The following is a 24842-nucleotide window of genomic DNA, read 5'->3' as shown; positions in this document are numbered from 1 at the left end:
AATGTGCTTCCTGCACATAGGGGCCATATCTAGTTCAACTCTGCTTAGGAAACTGACTAGAACAGCAGCTTCTCTTCTGTCCAATACACTGTACTTGCTGGGAACAGACACGAGTTATATTTGCACTGTGTATGGCAATGGGACTGCAATAGTGACTTTCCTTACCAGAAAGCAACTCTTGCTTGTAGGATCAGAAACTGCAAGTGATTCACCTTCGTTTAAGAAGGGGAAACGAACACTAGCTCACCTTACAAGAAACACACTCTGCATTTGAGATAAGAGCACTTATCTACTCTACTGTGTTTGCTATACAGCCAGAACAGTGAGCTTGCTCAGAAAAAAAGAACTGTGCTTCCTACACCCAGGGAACATATCTAGTTCATCTCTCCTTAGCAATCTTACAAGAACAGTGGCTTCTCTTCTGTCAAATACACGTGAGTGCTATTAGAACTGTGTATGGCAATGGGAGCACAATATTGTCTTTCCTTATGAGAAAATAACTGCTGCTCCTAGGACCAGTAACTGAATGTGATTCAATTCCGTTTATGTAGGGGGAACAAACACTAGCTTGCCTTAGGAGAAACAAACTTCTTTTGAGAAAGGATCACTCTTCTACTATTCTGTGATTCCTTTAGAGTCAGAACAGTGAGCTTTCTCAGAACAAAAGAACTGTGTTTCCTAGACACAACGGCCATAACTAGTTCAACTTTGCTTAGGAAACTGACAAGAACAGTAGCTTCTCTTCTTTCCAATACACTGCACTTGCTGGGAACAGACGTGAGAGCTATTTGCACTGTGTATGGAAATGGGAGTGCAATAGTGACTTTCCTTACCAGAAAACAATTCTTTCTCATAGGACCAGAAGCTGCCTGTGATTGAACTCCGTGTATGAAGGGGAACCAACACTAGCTTGCCTTAAAAGAAACACACTCTGCTTTTGAAATAGGAGCACTGATCAATTCTACTGTGTTTCCTATAGAGCCAGAAGAGTGAGCTTGCTCAGAACAAAAGAATTGAGCTTCCTACACATGGGTCATATTAGTTCAACTCTGATTAGGAAACTGACAAGAGAGTAGCTACTCTTCCTTCAAATACACTGCACTGGTTAAGAAGAGAAGAAAGTGCTATTTGCACAGTGTAAGGCAATGACAGAACAACAGAAACTTTACTTACCATAAAACAACTCTTGCCGGGCGGTGGTGGCGCACGCCTTTAATCCCAGCACTCGGGAGGCAGAGCCAGGCGGATCTCTGTGAGTTCGAGGCCAGCCTGGGCTACCAAGTGAGTCCCAGGAAAGGCGCAAAGCTACACAGAGAAACCCTGTCTCGAAAAACCAAAAAAAAAAAAAAAAGAAAAAAAAAAACAACTCTTGCTCATAGGACCCGAAACTGCATGTGGCTCAACTCCTTTGATGAAGGGGAAAGCAACACTAGCTCGCCTTACAAGAAACAAGCTCTGCTTTTGAGAAAGGCACACTCTTCTACTCTACTGTGATTCCTTTACAGTCGGAACATTGAGCTTGCTCAGACCAAAGAACTTTGCTTCCTATGCACACGGGCCATATCAAGTTCAACTCTGCTTAGCAAACTGTCAAGAACAGTAGCTTCTCCTCCATCCAATACAATGCAATGTCTGGGAACAGACGCGAGTGCTATTTGCACTGAATGTGGCCATGGGAATGCAATTTTGACTTTCCTTACCAGAATACAACTCCTGCTCTTGGACCAAAACTGCCTGTGATTTAACTCTGTTTATGAAGGGAACACCAAAAGTAGCTTGTCTTACAAAAACAAGCTCTGCTTTTGAGAAAGCAGCTCTATTTAATCTATTGTGTTTCCTATATACCCAGAACAGTGAGCTTGCTCAGAAAAAAAGAACTGTGCATCCTACACACACGGGCCATATCTAGTTCAACTCTGGTTAGGAAACTGACAAGAAAAGTAGCTTCTCTTCTGTCCAATACACTGTACTTGCTGGGAACAGATGCTAGTTATATTTGCCCTGTGTATGGCAATGGGAGAGCAATAGAACTTTCCTTAAGAGAAAACAACTCTTGCTCGTAGAACCAGAAACTGCCTGTGATTCAACTCTGTTTCTGAAGGGGAAACCAACACTAGTTCATCTTAAAAGAAACACACTCTAGGAGCACTCTTCTTCTCTACTGTGTTCCTGTAGAGCCAGAACAATGAGGTTGCTCAGAAAAAAGAACTGTTCTTCCTACACACACGGGCCATAGCTAGTTCAACTCTGCTTAGGAAACTGACAAGAACAGTATCTTCTCTTCTGTCCAATACACTGCACATGCTTGGAACAGACGCCAAAGCTATTTCACTGGATATGGCAATTGGCGCGCAATAGTGACTCTCCTTACCAGAAAACAACTCTTGCTCATAGGACCAGAAATGGCATGTGATTAAACTCTGTTTATGGAGGAGAAACCAACACTAGCTCGCCTTACAAAAAACACACTCTGCTTTTGAGAAAGTAGCACTCTTCTACTCTACTGTGGTTCCTATACAGCCAGAACAGTGTGCTTGCTGAGAACAAAAGAACTGTGCTTCTTACACACATGGGCCATATTGAGTTCAACACTGCTTATGAAACTGACAAGAACAGTAGCTTCTCTTCTGTCCAATAGAGTCTAATTGCTGGGAAGAGACGCGAGAGTTGTACTGTGTGTATCAATGGGAGCGCAAAAGTGACTTTCCTTACCAGAAAGCAACTCTTGCTCATAGAACCCCAAACAGCATGTGATTCAAATCCGTTTATGAAGGGAAAACTAACACTAGCTCACCTTACAAGAAACACACTCTGCTTTTGAGAAAAGAGCACTCTTCCAATCGACTGTGTTTGGTATACTTCCAAAACAGTAAACTTGCTTATAGAAAAAGAACTGTGCTTCCTATACAAACAGGCCATATCTAGTTCAACTCTGCTTAGGAAACTGACTAGAACAGTGGCTTCTCTTCCATCCAAAACACTGCACTTGCTAGGAACAGACACAAGTGCTATTTGCACTGTGTATGGCAATGGGAGCACAACAGTGACTTTACTTACCAGAAAACAATTCTTGCTTGTAGGACCAGAAACTTCTTGTGATTTAAGTCAGGTTATGAAGGGTAAACCAATACTAGCTCTCCTTACAAGAAACACACTCAGCTTTTGAGAAAGGAGCACACTTCTACTCTACTGTGTTTCCTATAGTGCCAGCACAGTGAGCTTGCTCAGAACAAAAGAACCGTGCATCCTTACACACGGGCCATATCTAGTTCAACTCTGCTGAGCAAACTCATGAGAACAGTAGCTTCTCTTCTGTCCAATCCACTGCACTTGCTGGGAACAGACGCGAGTGCTATTTGCATTGTGTATGCCAATGGGAGCTCAATAATTACTTTCCTTACCAGAAAACATCTCTTGATCGTAGGACCAGAAACTGCATGTGATTCAACTCCTTTTGTGATTGGTAAACCAACACTAGCTCGCCTTACAAGAAACACACTCTGCTATTGATAAAGGATCACTTTTCTTCGCTACTGTATTTCCTATACAGTCAGAACAGAGAGGTTGCTGAGAAGCAAAGAACTGTGCTTCCTAGACACATGGGCCATATCTAGTTCAACTCTGCTTAGGAAAATGACAAGAACAGTACCTTCTCTTCGGTCAAATACAATGTACTTGCTGGGAACAGACGCCAGTGCAATTTGCACTGTGTTTGGCAATGGGAGCACAATAATGACTTTCCTTACCAGAAAAAAAAACTGTTGCTTGTAGAACCAAAAACTGCATATGACTCAACTACGTTTATGAATGGGAAACCAACTCTCACTTGCCTTACATGAAACAAACTCTACTTTTGAGAAATGAGCACTCTTCTACTCCAATTTGTTTCCTATCAAGCAGAACAGTGAGCTTGCTCAGAACATAAAAACTGTACTTCCAACACACATGGGCCATATCTACTTCAACTCTGCTTAGGAAACTGACAAGAACAGTAGCTTCTCCTCAGTACAATACATTGTACGTGTTGGGAACAGACGTAGGTGCTATTGGGAATCTGTATGGCAATGGGAGCTCAATCGTGACTTCCTTACCAGAAAACAACTCTTGCTCTTAGGACCAGAATCTGCCTGTGATACTACTCCAGTTATGAAAAGGAACCCAACACTAGTTCGCCTTACAGAAACAAACACTGCTTTTGAGAGGAGCACTCTTCTTCTCTATTGTGTTTCCTGTATAACTAGAACAATAGGCTTGCTCAGAACAAAAGAACTGTGCTTCCTACACACATGGGCCATATCTAGTTCAACTCTGCTTTGGAAAATGACAAGAACAGTAACTTCTCTTCTGTTAAATACACTGCACCTGCTGGGAACAGACGTGAGTGCTATTTCACTGGATATGGCAATGGGAGCACAATAGTGACTCTCCTTACCAGAAAACAACTCTTGCTCGTAGGAACAGAAACGGCATTTGATTAAACTCCGTTTATGAAGGGGAAACCAACACTACCTTGCCCTACCAGAAACACACACTGCTTTTAAGTAAGGAGCACTCTTCTACTCTACTGTGGTTCCTTTACAGCCAGAACAGTGAGCTTCCTCAGAACAAAAGAACTTTGCTTCCTACACACACGAGCCATATCGAGTTCAACCCTGCTTAGGAAACTGACAAGAACAGTAGCTTCTCTTCCCTCCAATACACTGTACTTGCTGGGAAGAGACGCGAGTGTTCTTTGAACTATGTGTGTCAATGGGAGCACAAAAGTGATTTTCCTTACCAGAAAAAATCTCTTGCTCATAGGACCTCAAACTGCATGTGATTCAAATCCATTTATGAATGGGGAAACCAACACTAGCTTGCCTTACAAGCAACACACTCTGCTTTTGAGAAAGGAGCACTCTTCTACTCTACAGTGTTTCCTATAGAGCCAGAACAGTGAGCTTGCTCAGAACCAAAGAACTGTGCTTCCTATACACACAGGCCTCTAAGCTTCCTTTTCCTGCCCCCATGTTGGCCATTTGTGCTAAGTCTCCCCACCATGATAGACTCCTATGGCTTTGGATCTGGAAGCCCAAATACACTCTTCATTCTGTAAGATGCTTCTGGTCATGGTGTTTTATCACAGAAACAGAAAATTAACAATTAAAATATCTGAATAGCAGAATCCCAGAGATCTTGAATGATGTGTCCATTACATTTAATTTATCAATGCCTTAATATAATCATATGCCCACCTTGATTCCTAGCCCTGATGTTCTTCTGCTTGATTCTCTCTATTGCTGATGCATTTTAAAGTTTCTATACTTATTGTATAGAGATATCCATGTTATTGTTTTCCTTTTATCATTAAGAGAGTGATTTGAAGCAGGAAAAAGAGACACAGCAACATCGAAACTAATACACACTCTTTTGATGAGAAAACTGACCCGACACCTGTCTGATACAAACCCAATAAAAACTGGGCTGGACTAGGTTCACTAGCCATGGACATGGACATGGAGGGCTCAGAGTCACCATCCTGTGTAGAGATCTTCTGAAGGAATTTCCCTAGGACTCCTACTGTGAGAGAAAGAAAGGGCAAAAGTGAGTTTGTCACTGGAAAGAGATTTCATAGTCAGGCCAGTGATGACAGTCACCTTGATCAGGATGCATCACCTTAGCTATGCTCCTCTTCCCCTCTGTTTACACTCAGACCTCACTGAACCTCTTTGTTCCTTCCCCCAATGTGGCTACAAGGAACGAATCCTCCTTTTTCTGCTTTTCGTTATCAACTGTGTTTTTAATGGACTCATTGAGGACAGGTGACTTGTTGAGGCCAACTCCTATGGCCCGAACACAAAGCAGGAACATGATTCAGAAAATGTTTTTAAATTTTGTATTTTAATTGCATGTTTTTAAACATCTCTCTTAGAATTTGTTAAAAATAATAAAAGAATAAAATTTCTATGAGAGAATCATACTAGTCACACAAAATTTGAAAATCCAGAATGTCAGCAGTTTTTAAGACACCAGGCAGTTTGGGGAGTCCACTCATCTTTGCCCAACATTATGTTCCATTTGTCTTACAAAAGACGCATTACTGCGAATCTGGAAATGTGCTTAAAGCAATTATTGTAATTCAAAACACTGAATTTTTTCAACATTAGAAACACAAGGAATACTCCAGCCCTGCTTCATGGGGTGTTCTGTACACACGCTACTCTTCTTTTGTTCTATTCATGGCCTCCACTCCTGGGGCAGGAGGCTGACTTTCTCACTGCTTTCTGTCCTTGTTCTTTTGCGTTTAAGTCAGACATTCCAGCATCATGGACACCTCTGCCACAGACTTCTCAACACCTGTTTCTTAAGTTTCACTCTTATCCCAATAGGGGCTTCTGGGGTGATAGCCTGTCAGTAACAGCTTGTAGGCATGTGTAAATGGCCTAACATGGGCTCTGCCTAGTAATTTAGCTCGAGCTGAAATATCCCCTCCAGAAGGAGAGGAGAGGCACCTGAGATGCCACACATCTGGGAAATAAGAAATCTAGAAGATTCATGAGGTCCTTCCCCTAGGTTACAGAAACAGTCAGCTACGGCTGGACTTTGAGCATTTGAGCTTCTGGGAGCCACATCCCAACCTGTTGCCCTGCCTTCTGCTCTGCTACAGCAGGGAAGGCCTTTGTCTCTGAGCCAGGTAATTGGCACTGGATATGAAAAAGAAAATTTTCTAGCTTCTCAAGAGGGTGTACAGAGTTTCCACAACATTCTGAACAGGAAGTCATTGCTAAAAGTCAGATAATGTTGTATGTGCATGCATGTAATTCTGTGTGTATCGTTTGCATGCACACATGCATGTACATTTCAGCTGTCTGGTAACAGTATACTAAACATGTGCTGTTCACCTAATTTCCCCTGGGCAGCCTCTCCTTGCTTAGACTCTGAGGATATCATTTCTGGAGGATGCAGATGTCTTACAAAAACTAATTGTCTGAATGACTGCAAAATACGCAGAATAATATTTGCCACTAACTTTGATAATATGTTCTACTTCTTACTGATATCTGTTACTTTTTAGGGTCCGTCCTCTTTTGCAAAGATATTCCATGGAAAGAAATTTTACTGTTGACCTATAAATATTAAGGAACACAGGCTTTGATAATAAAAAGTCCACTTTATAGATGAATATTTGTATGTAAATATTAATGTGAATTTCATAATACTCCATTTTAAGGAAAAAAACTCCTCAAATTACCATACTCAAATTTTTGAGTAAAATTACTCAAAAATAACTATTATTTTCAAGTAATCACAATGTATAGATTGTAGTGTCCTAATTATGAAACTGATTACTTTTGCCCAGGAATTAAGAAATATATTTACAATGTAGCAGTGACCCCCAGTGGTCAGAAAAGAATGGGCAACTCTTCATAGTTTAAAAGGCAGATAGCCCTTTCCTTCCAAACTGAATTTTTACAAAGAGTTAAACCCATACTCATGTTGTTTGATCCAGGCAGGAACTAGTATTTGTAACTCTGTAGTTTACAAAGAACTGTGAATGCATGTAGCCAAGTCATAATCACAAGAATATTAAATTACCGCTGAAAGGCATTTAACTGTGCACGAATCAGGATTTTCTTATCAATTTCAGTAGTGTCCTGAAATTCAGAAGTTCCTCTAAACATCCACCTATGATGGAGGGGAAAGTGAGAAATAGACAAGCAACCTGGCCCCATCATATTTTTTACTTAAAGGTCTGAAGGACTCATATCAGATATTTCACTCAAAAATAAATGTCTGAAAGGAATCATCCTCACATCCATGCCTGGAGCATGCTTCATTCCTGCTTCGTTTCCTTGTTCTTTTCTTTGAGATAGGGTCTCACGGTGTAGCCCTGGCTGGCCTGGAACTTGATATGTAGGTCAGACTGGCCTTGAACTCACAGAGATCCGCTTGCCTCTTCCTGAGGCGTGCTGGAATCAAAGTTGTGTGCCACCTCACACCAGCTCTGACTTTGTTTCTTGAACTGATTTCTGCTCATCACAGTCTTCCTCTTTTCTGGTCTAGCAGGTGGCTGACACCCTCAATGATTTCCGGTGTCAAGTTGAAGTTGAGACAACATGTTGACCTTACTGATGACCACAACTCAGAGTTAAACCTATCTCTTGGAATGTTTATATGCCATTGTTCTTGTGTGCAGGCCGTTTGTTAAGAGTTTTCTTCCTGTTCCTATTCTAAGTTTAAACACTTCTGTAGGGCAGCACCATGTACTGTGTATCTGAGCTCTTGATGGTTCTGTTAAAACCATGATTCCCTCTTTCTGTGATGGTCTTCAAAACACAGAGGCAGGGAAGGTCAAATTGATTACTTCCTAGGAGAACAACTGGAACATCAAGAACAGCTCCAGAACAAGTGGACACCAGAGGGATGATGGACACTCTGAGGCTCAAGGGTGAGGGCTGATGGTTAAGCCTACCTAGAATATGAAACACCACTGATGTAGACTCACTAGCATACTACAGACAGGCAGTGCAGTGGTCAGAGAACCTGAAGACAGGTTCATAGACATGTCCCCAGAGAAAGGATAAGTGATGTGGCATCATATTTCTACTGAAGAATTACACGGGTAGGAGAAATGGCAGAGGAGGAGGAAGGAGAAGAGGTATTTGTGGTAACAATGCTTGCAGCTTTCCAGTTTCTGACAGAAACCTAACCCTAGTCTCAGGCTGCTGGTTGCCAAGCTATGTTGTCTCCTCCTGCTGCACTATGTCACTTAAGAACAGAAACAGTAAACACACTGACTTCCTTCTCATAGATTCCTTCTGCCATGCTCATCCTCTCTGCGAATTTCCACACTGTTTTAGCAGTTGCACCCCACTTTTCTCCTCTGCTTGCCTTCTTCAAGGTGCTCTGCCTCTTGTCGCTTCTAGACACCTAAGGTGTTTCTCCTCCCTGCATTTGTTTTCAAGGTTTCTCCCAGCGACTTCAGGTTTTAGGAGCTAAAGATGATACTCAGTCTTGAGTGTGTTTATCTGGCCTGGTGTCCTTGAGCATCCTCAGCCTGCCTTGATGTTCACATGGCCCATGTCTAGTCTTAGGGATCTTCTGCAGTCTATTCTAAGTCCTCACTAACATCAGCCTTTCTTAATACAGTGAGTCCTAAATCTATCAATGATGCATGAACATCTCAAGATTCCCCCCAAAACGGGTGTGTGACAGTTTCCTCAGCATCTCCACAGAGACAGCTAATAGCATTCTCAAATGTCACATCTGGTCTTTCCCATGTCACGTAACGTCAACTCACTCCTTTGTGCTCCTCAGTACTTGTAGGTTTTAAACCTGGGACAAACGGCTGAGGTGCTTATACCTATATCAAAATAGACCTGGCCACCAGGTTCTCCCTGTATCCTCAGTCCCTATCTGTTAAAGGGTCCTCCTGGCTGGCATACCCAGCCCCCTACCCTGACCTTCTCCAGCCCTGGGGCTAGGCTGCCCTTCTCCTAGCTACCCTTCCTTAATCCAATCATTTTGGTTGAGTGCTAACTGTGCACCTTTGGGCCTCCTGTCTGCTGCACCTGGTTCCCCTCTTTCCTCTCTCCCTTCCTCTCTTCCATCTCCTCACATGACCCAACTCAGTCTGGTCATGACCATTCTGGGCTCTCCTGGATGTTCTAGCCTCTGGCTATGCTCTCCCACATATCTACAATAAACCTTCTCTTCCATACATACCTAGGAGCAGTCATGTATCCTTTTCCTTTTTTTCTATTCACAGCTACAGGGCTGTCCTATACGCCCTATGAACTAGCAAGCTTAACACTTGGGAAGACTCAGAAATGTTTGAGGAATGCCTTAATGGTCTAGAAATCACCCTCCAAACAATGTTACAGCAACCCTGAGAAAAACAGGACACTGTCCCAGAAATGGATCAATTTTAAGATGAGCGTAAGATTCAGGTGTGGGAAAACCTGGAGTAAATTTCAGTTTCTGGTTTCAAATGGGTATCTCTATTTCATCCTATATGGATTGTAGAGTAATCTTGTCATTTACTCATTTTTATTAAGTATCTTGGGTTTTGTTGTTGTTGAATAAACTATAAAAATGTAAGAGCATACCAATGCAATAAAATAGTCTATTGATGTGGTTTTATAGGGGTTGTCTACTTGACAGGATATAGACTCACCTGTGAGGCAAGCCTCTGGCATGCCTGTAAGGGATTGTCTAGGTTATGTTAATTGAGAGGGAAGACTCACCCTAGGTGTGGAGGACTATTCATTGGACTAAGCTCCTGGACTGTGTGGAAAGAAAGCTCTCTGAGCATGAACACTCATCTGTCTTCGCGCTCTGACTGAGGCCTCAACATGATGAACTGCTTCAAGCTCTGGCCTCCTGATTTCTCCACTGTGATAAACTGCACCCTCCAACTACGAGCACAGACAACCCTTTCTTCTTCCATTGGTACACTGTATCACAGGAAGAGCAAAAGTCACTGAGTGAAGAGTGCCCCAAACCTCCAGAATGTTCATTTGAAGTCTCTTCATGTACTGTATGCATAGGTATACACACATCTGAGACATTTGAGGCTCCACTGTCCAACCTACATGGGGAATTAAAGGCCATGCCCCTGTCCTGGGACACAAGTCCATGCAGCCTTTGGTATTCTTTACCCACCTGACATTTAATGAGAGTAAAGAGATGGAATTGCTTTTAAAAGAATGTCTTGTCTCAGCCATTGAGATGGCTTAGCAAAGAGGCTTGTCAACCAAACCTGATGACCTGAGTTTGATTCTTTGAGACCCAGATGCTGGAAGGAGAGAACCGACTCCTGCAAATTGTCCTCTGGCCTCCACAAGCATGAACAACATATGCACATACACATAGAAAATAAATTAATATATAATATTTAAAAATAAAATGTGTTTCATTGCATTCAGCATGAGATTGCAAAGAAACCCTACCTTCTCATGACCACAATGTATGAATCACAAAAGGTTTTTCAAAGTCTTTCAGAGAATGGGAATCTATCCAGAGGCAGAACTTTCTTGTTCCACAAGATCCCTGAAAGGCGCATGTGAAGGCTACATCACTGGGCTTGTTTCTACAGGCTGGGATGCCACAGCATACCCTGCTTCATGTTCCCTCTGCTTCTCCTCTGGCCTGGCAGAGAATTCCCACACCAGCCTTCTTCAGCAGACTCAGTAAATCTTTTAGCATCTCAGGAAAGTTCTCCCAGGAGTACAGGATGGTTGCATGTGATGTGCTGACTCCACGGCAGGGTTTGATCACAAAGCTGAATGCAGCTCTGAGCCTGATTTGTATCTCAGTCATCAGAGAATACAGAAAACCACCATCCCGCAGACCTTCGCCTGCCCTGAGAGCTGTGCCACTTCTGACACCATCAGGATGCCAGATTCTGCTGACTTTTCTTCATCCAGTGGCTTCATCCAGCCCAGCGCTTTGCACCAAAGGAAGGCAAAGAGTTACAATGATACACACCCCACCTGAGACTTAGCCACAGATTTGCCTGGGGATAAAGCCAGCTTCCCAGACACAGTTACTCATAATCTTCTATTTTCTGTTTAGTGTGTCTTTCTTCAGGTCCCTAGACCAATGTTATATAATTTGATTAGCATGTGCTCCCCAAGACTCAGTCAGAAATGCTATAATAATATCCACCTCAGCTCTTTGGGGGCCACACTACCCCCAATCTTGACTTTTAAAGTACATGTAGTCCCAAGGGCTTTTAGCAAGAAAGTGGATTTAGGTAGGGTTCTATAATACAATGGCTAATCTTGGTGTCAATTTGACACACCTGGGAAGAGGAAATAACAATGGAGGAATTACCTCCAGATTAGCCTATGGCCATGTCTATAGGGCACTTCTTAATTGCTAATTGGTGTAAGAAAGCCCAACCTGACAGGGCTATACCACACCCCTAGACCTTGGGTCCTGGGATATATAAAGAAGCCAGCTGACCTAGAGCCTGAAGGTCAGCAGCATTCCTCCACAGCTTCTGCTTCAGTTTTTGCCTCCAATTTCCTGTCTTGGCTTCCCTTGACGACACACTGTAACCTGCAAGCAGCCAAATAAACTCTTTTCTTCCAAAATTGTGTTTGGTCAGTGTTCCATCACAGCAACAGGAAACCAAATTAGGTCATAGGCTAATCTGGAAAAATGACCATGACATCTTAAACTTAAAAACTTTTAAAGGAGCATGGGATACAAGTCCTTGAAAAAACAAATGTATACATACACAATTGTGTTCATGTGCTTCATTATAGGCACAAAGATAGAGCTCTCTGGAAAGATAGGCTGTCACTGCATTGTTTTTTAATCTTGGTTTTTATAAGTCTGCACCTTCAGCTCTGCGCACAGAGGATTTTGGAAAAGTTGTAGTGAGAGGTAGGGTGCACAAGCACATAATATCCTTTCATTATAAACCTAATTAATTTTAATCTTCATGAAAATCTAAAAAGAACTTCTCAGAAGACAGATGGAATAAATTTACATCAGATTTTTAATTTAATATCTAGTATTAATTCACTGAATTAATGTATATTTTATTCAGAATTTTATAACGTTATCCAAATTATACAAGATTCAGTATGACAGTCATTTCCATCTGAACTGAACGTTCTTATAACACTGCTGAATGGTTTTTTGAGCTACATTAAACAGAGACTCATTGTTTGAATGTAATAAACTTTCATCCCCACGAAGCTTACCTCAGTGGAAGTTAGTAATGATGTAACAAATGGTATCAGGCTGTGTGTGTCCTGTCCCTGCCCATCCCGTGTGTGTTTGTGTGTGTGTGTGTGTGTGTGTGTGTGTGTGTGTGTGTGTGTGTGTGTGTGTCCCCACCGGCTATGGTGTAAAGACTGTCTCAATTGTCTCAACTGGTTTTTAAGCACCTAGCCTGACTCATGACCACAGAATTACATTGACATCTGCCTGGACCTAGGAGTCAGTACAAACCATTCTTTGTAAGAAACTCAATGACCTCAAATACAGTAAATCAATTTTAAAGAAAATATGTACATGCTGGTACTAAAATACTTTATACATGTTCACCAAATAGAGGAGAAAGTAAGTCAAGACACATTCAGCCAAGCAGATCCTAGATTTATGTTTTCTAATATGCAAATATAATTCTAGATAGAATTTTGACACAACATTTTTCTACATTTTGGGGACATCATTGAATTCGTCTAAAATGTTAAGACCATTAGCTCTTGTACAGTCACAATAGTTCTGGTTGATGTGATAAATACATTACAAGTACAAATTAGGGAGGTGCAGATTAATTCCAGCTTACACTGCAAGCAGTATGGTCTGTCCTGGCAGAGAAGTCAGAGAAGCTAGCTGGACACATGACACCTGCAGACTAGAAGCAGAGAGACAGGAATGCATGCATTCAGTTACTTCTCTTTTAGGTCACCCCAGAACCCTACCTCATGGGTAGGTGCTGCCTACATTTAGGATGGGTCTTTCCACTTTAATTAACCTAATTTAAAACATTTCTCACAGACAGCTTAGAGGTTTGTTTTCATGGTGACTCTGAATAGTATCAAAGAGAAGAAAGTGACCACCAGGTGGCAAATGGGTACTTGGCTGCAGTTATTATGAGCACTGGGAATGGGACCTTTCTCTATTGTCCTGTGAAAAAGTGGACCTGGGGGTAGGGGTATAGATAAATGTTGGTCTCTTATCTGGGAGGTAAAGGGCTGGGAATTTAAGGATTATTAGTATAAATAGGGAACATGAAAAGAGAAGACAGATGTCAGATTGATCTCTGCGGTTTGAGTATTCATAGAGATGTCATTCGAAAGAGACCATGCATTCACAAGGTCACAGGGAAGGAGCCACATGGCCTGGCTGGCCCCGAGGATGATCAGTCCTACCAGGAAAGGGAGGCAAGGCAAATTTCTCCTGTCCCTGGAGGTCCAGATTCAGCACACAGGAAGCCATCACCCCCTCACCTGAAGGCCTGCTGCTCAGAAAGAAACCAGAGAATATTGTCACCAGGGGACCCAACCAAAGAGAGGAAAAGGAAGACACCATTCTCAGTGACTTCTAGCTTCTATTAGTCATGGAAAGGAAAAAAAATTTAGCGAATGGTGGTAAAGAAGCTCCGTCTTTAAGGACAAATCTGCCACCCTGTGGCAATGGAGAAAAGTACATTAAAAAAAGAAAACCCTGCTTGACATTTCAGCCTAACCTTGTGGAAGACCCACAGCATGAGTTTTCAGGGTTATTATGCCATGTATGCTAAATATTACTTTGTATTTCTGTTGATTCATTTTGGAAGACTTAAGACATCTTAGAAGGAGAGAACCAAATAGCCTGGTTCAAAAAAACACATGTCTTTGTCTTAAAGAATATTTATGTATGTGTTTATGAATGTCAAGAATGTGTCATAATTTAGACTCAAAAACAGAGAAAAATATATCCTTCTCAATTGTTAACATGGTGTTTACACAGATAGCCAAGAAAACACTCACACTTCTCTTTCATATTTGCTGTCCATCTTCGCAGAAAGCAGCCTTCTACCTAGAGAATTGCATCTCGCAGAGGATTCTCACCACAGTGGCATGTGTTGACTCTCTTATCAATATACAGTGTACAGGGTGGTCCTTGACTTCACTATTAGGACAGAAGTCATCAGAGCACAGTGGAGAGTCACCAAGGGCACCGACTGCAGAGGCAGGCAGAACCTGGAGGTATGGGGAGTGCAAAGGACTTGGGGTCTCTTTCTGAGTGGAAATAGCCTTGCTAAGAAAATGAGGTGGACATCTGGATTCCATAAATTTTAAAGGATTAAATGCAATGATTTAGCTTAATGACTGTCACAAATTATGAAAAGAGTGGTGGCTAGTGGGTACCAAATATCCAAAGACACCAGGGAATAATTTTTAAATTTTGTAGAGTGGAGTAGTAACATACTAGATATGCAGAATAAGTGATCTTGATCTTTGCAAGTGACTGATCTCTGAGTTTTAGGCCAGTCTGGTCTAGAGACCCAGTTTCAGGAGAGCCAAACTTAGGCAGTGAAGGACAGAAAGCCAGGAAAGATTTCAATTGAACAATTCATGTTCCAGCTCCAGCAAGCAGCAGATCTTGGCAGATTTGGCCATGTGGTTCTGGCTTTAGAGTTAAGGATAGAAGAAATGGCATGTGTCAGGATGTCCCTGAATGGAGGCCTAGGAGAGAGGCCATTGTGTGAAGCTTGGAAGTTGAAGCCTGGATTTACTTGGAGAACCTAATGTTAGAGATGCCAGTGTCATGGGATACCTGCAGAGGAGAGCTGCTGATGGAGAATGGAACCAGCTCAAGAGAGAGAGAAATGTGTTGCACTCAACAAAGTTGAACAGAGTTGGACATCTGAAGAACTTTCTAACATCAGACATTGAAATGCAGCATTTGGAGTTTGTCTGGCTGATTTTCAGTCTTGCTTTGATCCAGTTTTCCTCACTATGCTCCCTTCACAACATTTTGGAATGCTAATGTACATCCTGTGCTATTATATGTTGGATATATGTGATCTGGTTGTTTTATTTTGATTTTATAGGGGATTACATTTAAGAGACTTATGAATTTCAGAAAAGTCCTTGATCTTTGGACTTTAAAACATTGTTGAGATTGTGATAGACAATGGAGACTTTTGAAGTTGACTGTATTCATTTTTCATTATGATATTTTTACAAGTTTATGGGTACAGGGGTGTGGAATGTGCTAGTTTGAATGTAACTGACCCCCATAGTTTCATAGGGAGTGACTATTAGGAGGTATGGTTTAGTTGGAATGGACATGCCCTTTTTTGAGCAAATGTGTCACTGTGAGTGTGGCCTTTGAGGTTTCCCATGCTCAGGACACCACTGAGTGTCTCAGTCAACTTCCCACTGCCTGCAAGATATAGGAATCTCAGCTACTGCTCCAGCACCATGTCTGCCTGCATGCTGCCATGCTCCCCATCAGGATGATAATGGAGTGAACTTCTGAAAGTGTAAGTGAGCTCCATCAATTAAATGTTGTCCTTATAAGAGTCACTGTGGTCATGGTGTCCTTTTACAGCAGTGGAAACCCTAACTAAGGCAAATATGCATGAGGGTGAGGTCTAAAGTGCTATGGACATGCTAGGATGCTGGAGATGCAAGGAATGTGGGATGTATGTAAGCACTCTCACATTTGAAAAGTGGAATGAGCCTGAGAGAGGTCAGATGTACTGCAGGAGTTAAGGCTGAAAAGGGCCTCTCTATGTCCTTTGGCGTTCATTTCTTGTAATCATATTCCTCACTTTCTTGTGCTGGAGCTGCAAGCTTTGGTATTTTTCTCACTTGTATTTGGTCTCACTCTTTTTAAGATTTTTGTGTATCATTACCTACACTTTCCTTTTAGAATGCTGGTCTTTAATTTGTGACTTTGTATGTTTAAAGACTCGATATTCATTCTGATTTTGCAAAGGATTAAAGCTTTGAGACTCAGAGGAGTCTTTGGATTTCAGACTTTTGTATGTTGTTTGAATTGTGAATCATATGGGGACATTCCAAGTTGCACTAAATGCAGTTTACCTTATGAGAAATTCATGAGCCTTATGTATGAAATATTCTTATTTATTTGTGAAGTGTCTTTCAGAGAGCCATCCAATAAATTCCTTCCCCAAAAACAGAGGTGCATTTTTTTTAAAAGTTGTGGGATCTTTAAAAGTTAAGGAATGTCCTGTACAGTAGATCGCTAGAGCCACCCCTTTGAGGGATTATCCTCAATCTTTAGTTTCAGAAGTGCTCAGCTTATAGGTCAACCATAACCAGAACATCTGCCGCCTCACAGTTCAGCCACCTTCCACTGATTTCCTACACCATGCCTTCTTCATTCACATGGACTTAAACTATCTAAAGTGATGTGCCAAATCCATGCTTTGTTTCTCAAATGGTGTTTGTCACACGACTTAAAGAACTAATATAGTATCATGGATCAGACAATATTTCATAGTAAATTTCCTTTCTCCTCCTGTCCTTTTCACCAATGAAAGAATGAATTCTACTGAACAAATATTGTTCAAAATAAATTCCCATCAGTCCTTGGTTCTGAAGCTTAAAGTATCTTAAAAACAAATATTGACATATCACATATATTTTTTTCACATATAAGACTGTTTTTGAAACAGAAAATTCCTGCATTTATATTTATCTCAAACTATAAATAATGACATAGAAAAGTGTTCCAATGCAGCGGTTTAACTAAAGCAGTGCTTCAGTCTTGATGGACAGGGAAGGAGCTTGGCCCTGTCTCAGCTTGGCATATCATGCTTTGTTGACTCCCATGGGAGGCCTTATCCTTTCTGAGGAGTGGGTTGGGGAATAGAAATGAGGCTGGGGAGGGAATAGGATGAGAGAGGAAGGGGTGTGTGTGGGAACTGTGGTTGGTATGTAAAATAAACAAAAAATTTAATGAAAAAAAAGCAAAAAACAAAGTAACAAGAGAGGGACCAATATTTGCTCATTGCCTTGCATGGGACACTCAACAGTCAACAGAAAAGGCTTCAGTAGGTTTTATTTTACCCAGAATCACTGGAATATCAGTAAAAAGACATTACAAAAGCAATCAGGATAGCTACTATACATAAAAGGAAGAAGTGCCAGAAAGGGTGTGAGAAATTGTAACCTTTGTGCATTGCTGATAGGTATGGAGAGTGATGTAGGAGCTGGGGGATACAGTATGGCGCCTCCTCACAAACCTAAATGGGGAATTACCATATGATTTTTTTCATACACATTTATATTTACTTCACATCTATATTTATTCCCCAAAGAATTTCATGTCAGGCCTCAGATGCTCATGTACTTCTGAGAAAACACATCTCTGCATTGCTCATTATAATTGAAAGATACCAAGAAGAAATCCAGTCATGAGTAAAAGAATAAACAATGGATAAACTAAAAAAACTAAAATGGTGCTCATTTACATAAAGAAGGTATGGATGAACCATCAATGACCATCATCAAATAGTGTATAGCTGCATTAGTAACTAGAAGAGCTAAAGGGAAATATAGCAATCAAATGGACTCAAACAACTTTGAATGGGTAATTAAATTATTATTACTTAATTATTATTAATTATTCAATAACTTTGTACATTCAAAAATGATATCTTCTAAAAATATATCACAAAGCACATAAACATATATACATATAAACATATGTACATATATACATATGTACACATATACATATGTACACATATACATGAACTATTTACATCAAGGGAAGGAAGGTAAACATAAAATAAACATTGAAGATAGCATAACATATTAACATAATATAACATAGTCTAATAAAACAAGATAAACATATGGAAATAAAAACTGAAGATAATATAATAGTGTAATATAGTATAACATAATAAAACAAAATAAACAGGTGAAAATAACACTGAAGATTATGTAATATGAATTATGTGATATTATTCAAAAACATAAAATAAAAATGTGCTTTTTCTTGAAGCAATTATTGGAGAAGAGACAGATATTCTCCTGAGTTGTCTTATTGTAGATGGTCGGAGAAGTTGTCAGGCAATTGTGGTAGGCTTTTCCAAGTTCTAGGATGAGAATAATTCATTTTAAATGCACAGTGCTCTCTTCTGCTTTATAAACTATATGGTGAAAAGAGCTAGTTAGAGCATTCATAAAATGCATTTCTAGAACATGTGTGCCAATAGAGATGTTTTTGTAAAGTTCACCTTTCATCCATCATGAACATTCCATTGAATACTTCACTTTCATGACAGATCTATAGGCTCCATGACATTTGTGAACCTTAATGCTAACACCTAACTCTAACCTTAAATATACTCTAACTATATAACAGGAAGAATAATTGTAAAACTAAACCGAGCCTTAAACTCTAAATTGGATTCTAACTCTAGTATATAACAACAGTGAGGAAAACATGGAAGATGGTTAGGAATACCTTTTCTTCTTATAAATGAAACCTTTGTGTTAGAAATCAATGTATGTTCTTTTTTCATTTTCAACACCTTACTATTCCTTTTCTAAAGAATTTATTCTCTCCCCAAAAACCTGACACACTGCCCCATTTTTCTCCTTTATGTCCAGTATTTGAAACTGTTCATATTCTTTAGCTCCCAGCTTTCTCTCTTCAGCTTTATTTCGTAATATTCCTGAACCTTTGAAATGCAACCAAACATACACACACATTCTATATATCTATCCATCTGTCATCTAGTCATCTATCTATCTATCTTATCTATCTATCTATCTATCTATCTATCTATCTATCTATCTATCTATCTATCTACCTATCTTATCTGTCTATCCGTCATCTATCTGTCTATCCATCAGTCCGTCCATCCATCCATCCATCCATCTATCTATCTATCTATCTATCTATCTATCTATCTATCTATCTATCTATCTTACTATCTATATCTATATAATCTATCTAAATAACTGTATATATATGTATATATATATATATATATATATATATATATATATATATGCGATTGATGACAATCTTGTTTTAGCCAGTTATTGACTCATGAGACAATCATTCCATTGACAGTTAACTTTTTTATCCCACATGCTGCACTGAAATATTTATACTCCTGAGCTGGCAAACTGAGTATATATTTTAGATAAACATTCTTTCTAATACATTTTAAAACAAAATATAACTCTTACCATCACTTTTTTATGTTTTCTCTTCTATTTCTTGTAGTGGGAAGAAGAGCTCCGTTTTTTTGTGAAACATGCACAAAAGCATGCTCTTATAGCATCAATCTGAAAGAGATTATGTAAAATAAGGAGTTTTTAAACTGAAAATTAAAACAATGTCACCAAAGATTTGAACCATCCATTCAACTAAAAAGAGAAACTATGGCTGATTGCATATTTTACATACATTCACAATTTTAGAATAAGTTACAATAGTATGAGAATTAAGTACTAGGACTCCTTCAGAAAGGGAGGGACTCTGAGTTCTAGGCTTAGGCTACCTCTGATGTTCCAGAAACTCCAGGACCAGATGAAAGATTCTGACTTCCCTTTAGGGCCACATAAGATACTCATGAACTTTGTCCTGGGGTCTGATTTGCATGATCTACAACAACATAAGGCCCAGGTATTTTCCTGCAGAATCCCAGGCAGTATAACTTCCTACACCAAGTGAGGGACCCTGACTTCTAGAGGTTAGGCCCACTGATGAACTAGGCAAACTCCATGACCAGTTGAGAGGCTCTCACTGCTTTGAGTCAACCTATGTATTCTGCTCAGGACCATTCCCACAGGTGGCTAGGTTTCACCTGCCAGGCACCACCTGTATTGACACATGAACCCTGCTCTAGGCTTAAACAGAGCCTGACTCCCAGAAGAAGGATATCCTTCAAATCACAAACATATTTAAAAATCTCCTTTGCATGTAATTCTAAAATCTAAAAGAAATGGATGTATTTCAAGATTCATTGTATGTAATGAAATTAAGTCAGGAGGAAGGAGATGATTATATATATATATATATATATATATATATATATATATATATATATATATATATATTTGCACTATTGAGATTGAAGAAGGAACAAAATACTTTTCAACTAAAAGCTGACCAGGACCTGATGGATTATTTGCAGAATTTTACAGAATACCAAAAAAAAATGAATATCATTGCTACTCAGATCATTTCACGAAATAGTAAAACAAAGGATTTCTCCAAAATTTTTATGATGCCTGTAATACCTTGATACCCAAACTAGAGAAAGATTCATACAAAAAGAATTAAAACCACAGACTGATTTTCATGATGAGAACAGATACAAAACTTCTAAATGTGAGATTGACAAGCTGGGGTTTGAGAGATGCCGCAGCATTGACAAGCAATGCCTATTCTTCCAGACGACCCACTTTCAATTCTCAGCATCCACACCATATCTCACAGCTATCTGTAACTCCAGTTCCAGGGAATTGGATGCTCTTTTCTGGCCTCTGAGTATACCAAGCACACATATCATGCACAAGAATACATGTAGACAAATAACTATATAAAATTAAAAATGATATTGGCAAAAAGAATTTAAGACCATAACAAAAAGATTATCCATGATGGCCCCTTTGGTTTCATCCAAGAATGCAGGGTAAGAAAAATGTATGTAAATCAATAAATACAACAAATCAATTAAATGGAATAAAGAAATTCACATGATCATCCCAATATATGCATGAACGACCACTAACACAATTGAACATTTGGACCTTAATGATAAAAGTAAGGAGAGGCTAGGTATGGGTAGAGAATATGTCACAATTATACAAGCAATAAACAACAAGCCTACAATCTACATGTTCAAAAATGGAGAAAAATATGAATCTAACAATAATGATGAGAAAAAAAGCAATCATTGTTCACTGTCTCTATTCTTTTCAATAAAGAGCTGAAGTTCTAGAAAGACCCAATAAGGTAAGAAGGATATTAAAGCATACAAAGTATGAGAGAACTCAGAATGCCCCTACTTAAAGATGGTAGGATTTTATCAGCTCTAAAAGGGTTGAGGCTCTACAAAATGTCTTACAGCTGATAAACACTACAACAAATTAGCATTTCACACATTTAACACCAAAATCAGTGATGACAAACTGTATAAAAAATCAATGAAAGAATCCCACTCACCTGCCCTAGGATATAGAATCAACCTTGATAGCCATCAGCAGATGAATGGATAAGGAAAATGTGGTATATACACACAATGGAATATTCCTCAATGTAAAGAAAAATGAAATAGTAAAAATTCCAAGTAAATTAATAGAACTAGAAGAAGTTTTACTCAATGAGGACAGCTAGGATTAAAAAAGCAAATGTGATATGCTGTCCTCATGTGTAGATATCAGATTTTGTATGTTCAAATAGGATTACACGAGGATACTGAGAAATTAGACATTGTCTATTGTAGATGAACCCATTGAAAGGGAGATATTAAAATATATGTAAAATTAAATCAGAGAAGGAGAATACTGGATGTTGACAGTTTCAATCATGGAAGGATTGGAGGATAAAGGACAGAATGATGAGTGCCAATTAAAAATGAAGGTCTATGAAAAAAGCCTTATAGGAACCAAGATCTTGCAAATTAAGTAAAATATAAATTAAGGGGAGGTAAAACACAGGTGACAAGAAATAACACTGGAGCAATAAGTGCTCTGGGCTAAGGTTTAAGTGGCAATGAAGGTAGAAGAATAAGCCAGAGCAGAAACTAAGGTGTAACTGAACATAAACTAAGGCTGTATGAAGGCTTGTGGAAGCAACTAGCTTGTCAAATAGTTTAAAAGACATACTAAAAAGAGTTTGTTCAGAGGTACCTGGAATGTGTTGACTTATCTCATAAGACATGAGATTTACATTCAAACTCCAAAACAAGGGAAAGGATACATCCTTTTGAGTTATCGGTCAAGCAGGCCACCATGTCACCCCAAATAACACAATCTATTTCTACAAATTCTGGTTATTTGTCATAACTAAATGGTAAGACTCTCTTGTTGAAGATACCACACAGTCTGGTTGCAGGGCATTTAGAACTCAATCCCTAGCAGACAAGGAATTTCTGCCTTTCATCATAATAGAAGTTGGAGTTCCAGTCACTGGTCATGAAATACATCAAGAGTATATCCAGTCTTGCACCTTTCCTATGACAACAGTGACCAGCCAGGCAAGCTGTCCACAATGGTTGGGTGGTAGTTATGTAAACAACCAACCTTGTTAGGAATGGATGGGAGACCAGCACCAAGCAATGGATTAAATGTCTGATGCTGTAAACCTTGTCAAATGCTTATGTCTGGAATAGTCATAAGCTAGTCCAGGAGAATCAACAAGTGCTATTATTATTTACATTTACACTCATAGGTTTGTTCTGCTCTCATTGTTCATACGATTTTTTTTTCCAGAGGGCAATGGTTAATGTAGAGACTCATAACTAGTTAACATGATAAGGATAAGCCAGTGTGAAGGTTCATCTGCAGATGGGTCATTTGCATTGACCTTCCACTACTGAAAGCTCAAGAAACAATGAGGAAGAATGGTTTGAAAACAATGTAAGAGTTTGAATCTGGAGAGAAGTACACTGAAATGTTCTTTGGGGGACATGGCATAACGGATGCACAGATCAACTCAGAACAGCTGTGTCTTACACTAGACTTGCACAAGCTCAAGCCAGTCAAGATGCCAGCATGAATGAGGAAACACCTCTCAAGGCCCCAGCACTGGATGAGGGGCAATTGGCCATGGCTGGTTGTGAAAGGAGGAGATTAATTTATCTGTGGGCTGTGGCTTAGGGCAGATTTCTCATGTCCCAGGAGGTGTCTTCACACACATTCACAGATGGTCAGCCCTACTTGGACTCAGTGGGCTATTAATAGTAATTTTAAGAGCCGGGCAGTGGTGACACACACCTTTCATCCCAGCACTCAGGAGGCAGAGACAGGCAGATCTCTGTGATTTCGGGGCCAGCCTGGTCTACAGAGTGAGTTCCAGGAAAGGTGCAAAACTACACAGAAAACACTGTCTCAGAAAACAAAAACAAAAAAAAATAATTTTAAGAGACATTAAACAAAGAAGAAGAAGAAGAAGAAGGAGAAGAAGAAGAAGAATGAGTTCCACCTGTACAAGGTGGAGGGAGTCAGTGGTGAATGTAGTTTTCAAAGAAGAAATAAGAATATTTAAAAAAACATTTATGTTCTATGTATTAATTCTAGAACCCGTACTAAATTTAACCTTATTTGGCCTATGGAACATAACTGTGGAAACAGCATAAATGTGCAATATAAACTGAAGTATTTACTTACAAATGGCCACTTAGTTTTTCTAGCACGGTGCTGCCTCTCCTCTTCTGAGGCATGCTCTTGGTCTTCCATGACAGATGCTGTTAAGAAGTGCACATATTTCACTAAGAAAAGTACAATGAACATTTAGGGGAAAGCTGTCCATTGCTATAATGAAGACACATTAGGAATGAGAAAATATTTACTTTCCTTTTCCCAAGCAATAGTTTGAATTAAGTATAAACTGCAGTGGAAATATTAAACTTTTCTTCTCTATTTAATAAAGAATCTCTCTTAAAAACAGGTGTTTGGGTATGGTTTTTCTCTCAACAGAGGTTTAGGAAGCAGCTCCCAATGTATGGGAGTTTCCTCCACTTACATATTCAGATTGATCTCATATATTTCTGAAGATAAAGCAAATGAAATATGGACACCTGAGAGGTGGGAGCAAGGACTCCGTCTTTGACAAACAAAATCTTATCTGTTGCTCAGATTTGATAATGTGTGTGTTATTACCATTCTACTCATCCTTTTGCTTCCTATATGTGTAGTTGTCTGTCTATTACAGATAGTGTTCTGTTCTATACACAATCATTCTATAGAACAAGTATATTTTAAAATGTAGTACTTACTTCTCTCCTGATGCATTATTACATTTTTTTCTGCATCATTGTCCATATTGGATGAGTCAGGAGCTTTTGTGGAAGATTCCTGGGGTCCATTAGGGTCAGACACACTCTATCAAAAGGAGTATTGGTAACATATGTTAGAAAGGTCTTATTTGATTTCTAAGAACATAGTTGAATTCCTAATTTTGTGACAAGTGTTCTTGAAATTCTATGTAGTGTATATTGAAGACAAAGACATTTTAATAGCCAATCTATTGTGCACAGTAAAGTTTAAATCTATCCTTCATTTTTCATGGCACTTCACTATGTAAGAGGTATAAAGAAAAAAGGAAACACACTCAGAGGATTTGACCTGATGCACAATATTAACAAAACAAAAGCAACTACTTTTATATAAGAACTGTTAATACTATTT

General features: G+C 39.5%; 1 long non-coding RNA gene across 1 annotated transcript; it reads right to left on the bottom strand.

The window, feature by feature from the left end:
• Positions 1 to 19699: 19699 nt before the first annotated feature.
• Positions 19700 to 24541, bottom strand: LOC128120203 (uncharacterized). The gene is made up of 3 exons (XR_008221801.1): positions 24431 to 24541; positions 23823 to 23899; positions 19700 to 19772 (listed from the first exon to the last, which is right to left on the bottom strand). It is a non-coding gene; the product is annotated as an uncharacterized LOC128120203 (long non-coding RNA).
• Positions 24542 to 24842: the final 301 nt, after the last annotated feature.

The sequence above is a fragment of the Peromyscus californicus genome, unplaced genomic scaffold, assembly GCF_007827085.1.
Source record: "Peromyscus californicus insignis strain IS unplaced genomic scaffold, ASM782708v3 Scaffold_28__1_contigs__length_665956, whole genome shotgun sequence".
Lineage (NCBI taxonomy): Eukaryota > Metazoa > Chordata > Mammalia > Rodentia > Cricetidae > Peromyscus > Peromyscus californicus.
The sequence above is the reverse complement of the archived record's forward strand: the minus strand, read 5'-3'. Positions and strand labels throughout refer to the sequence as shown.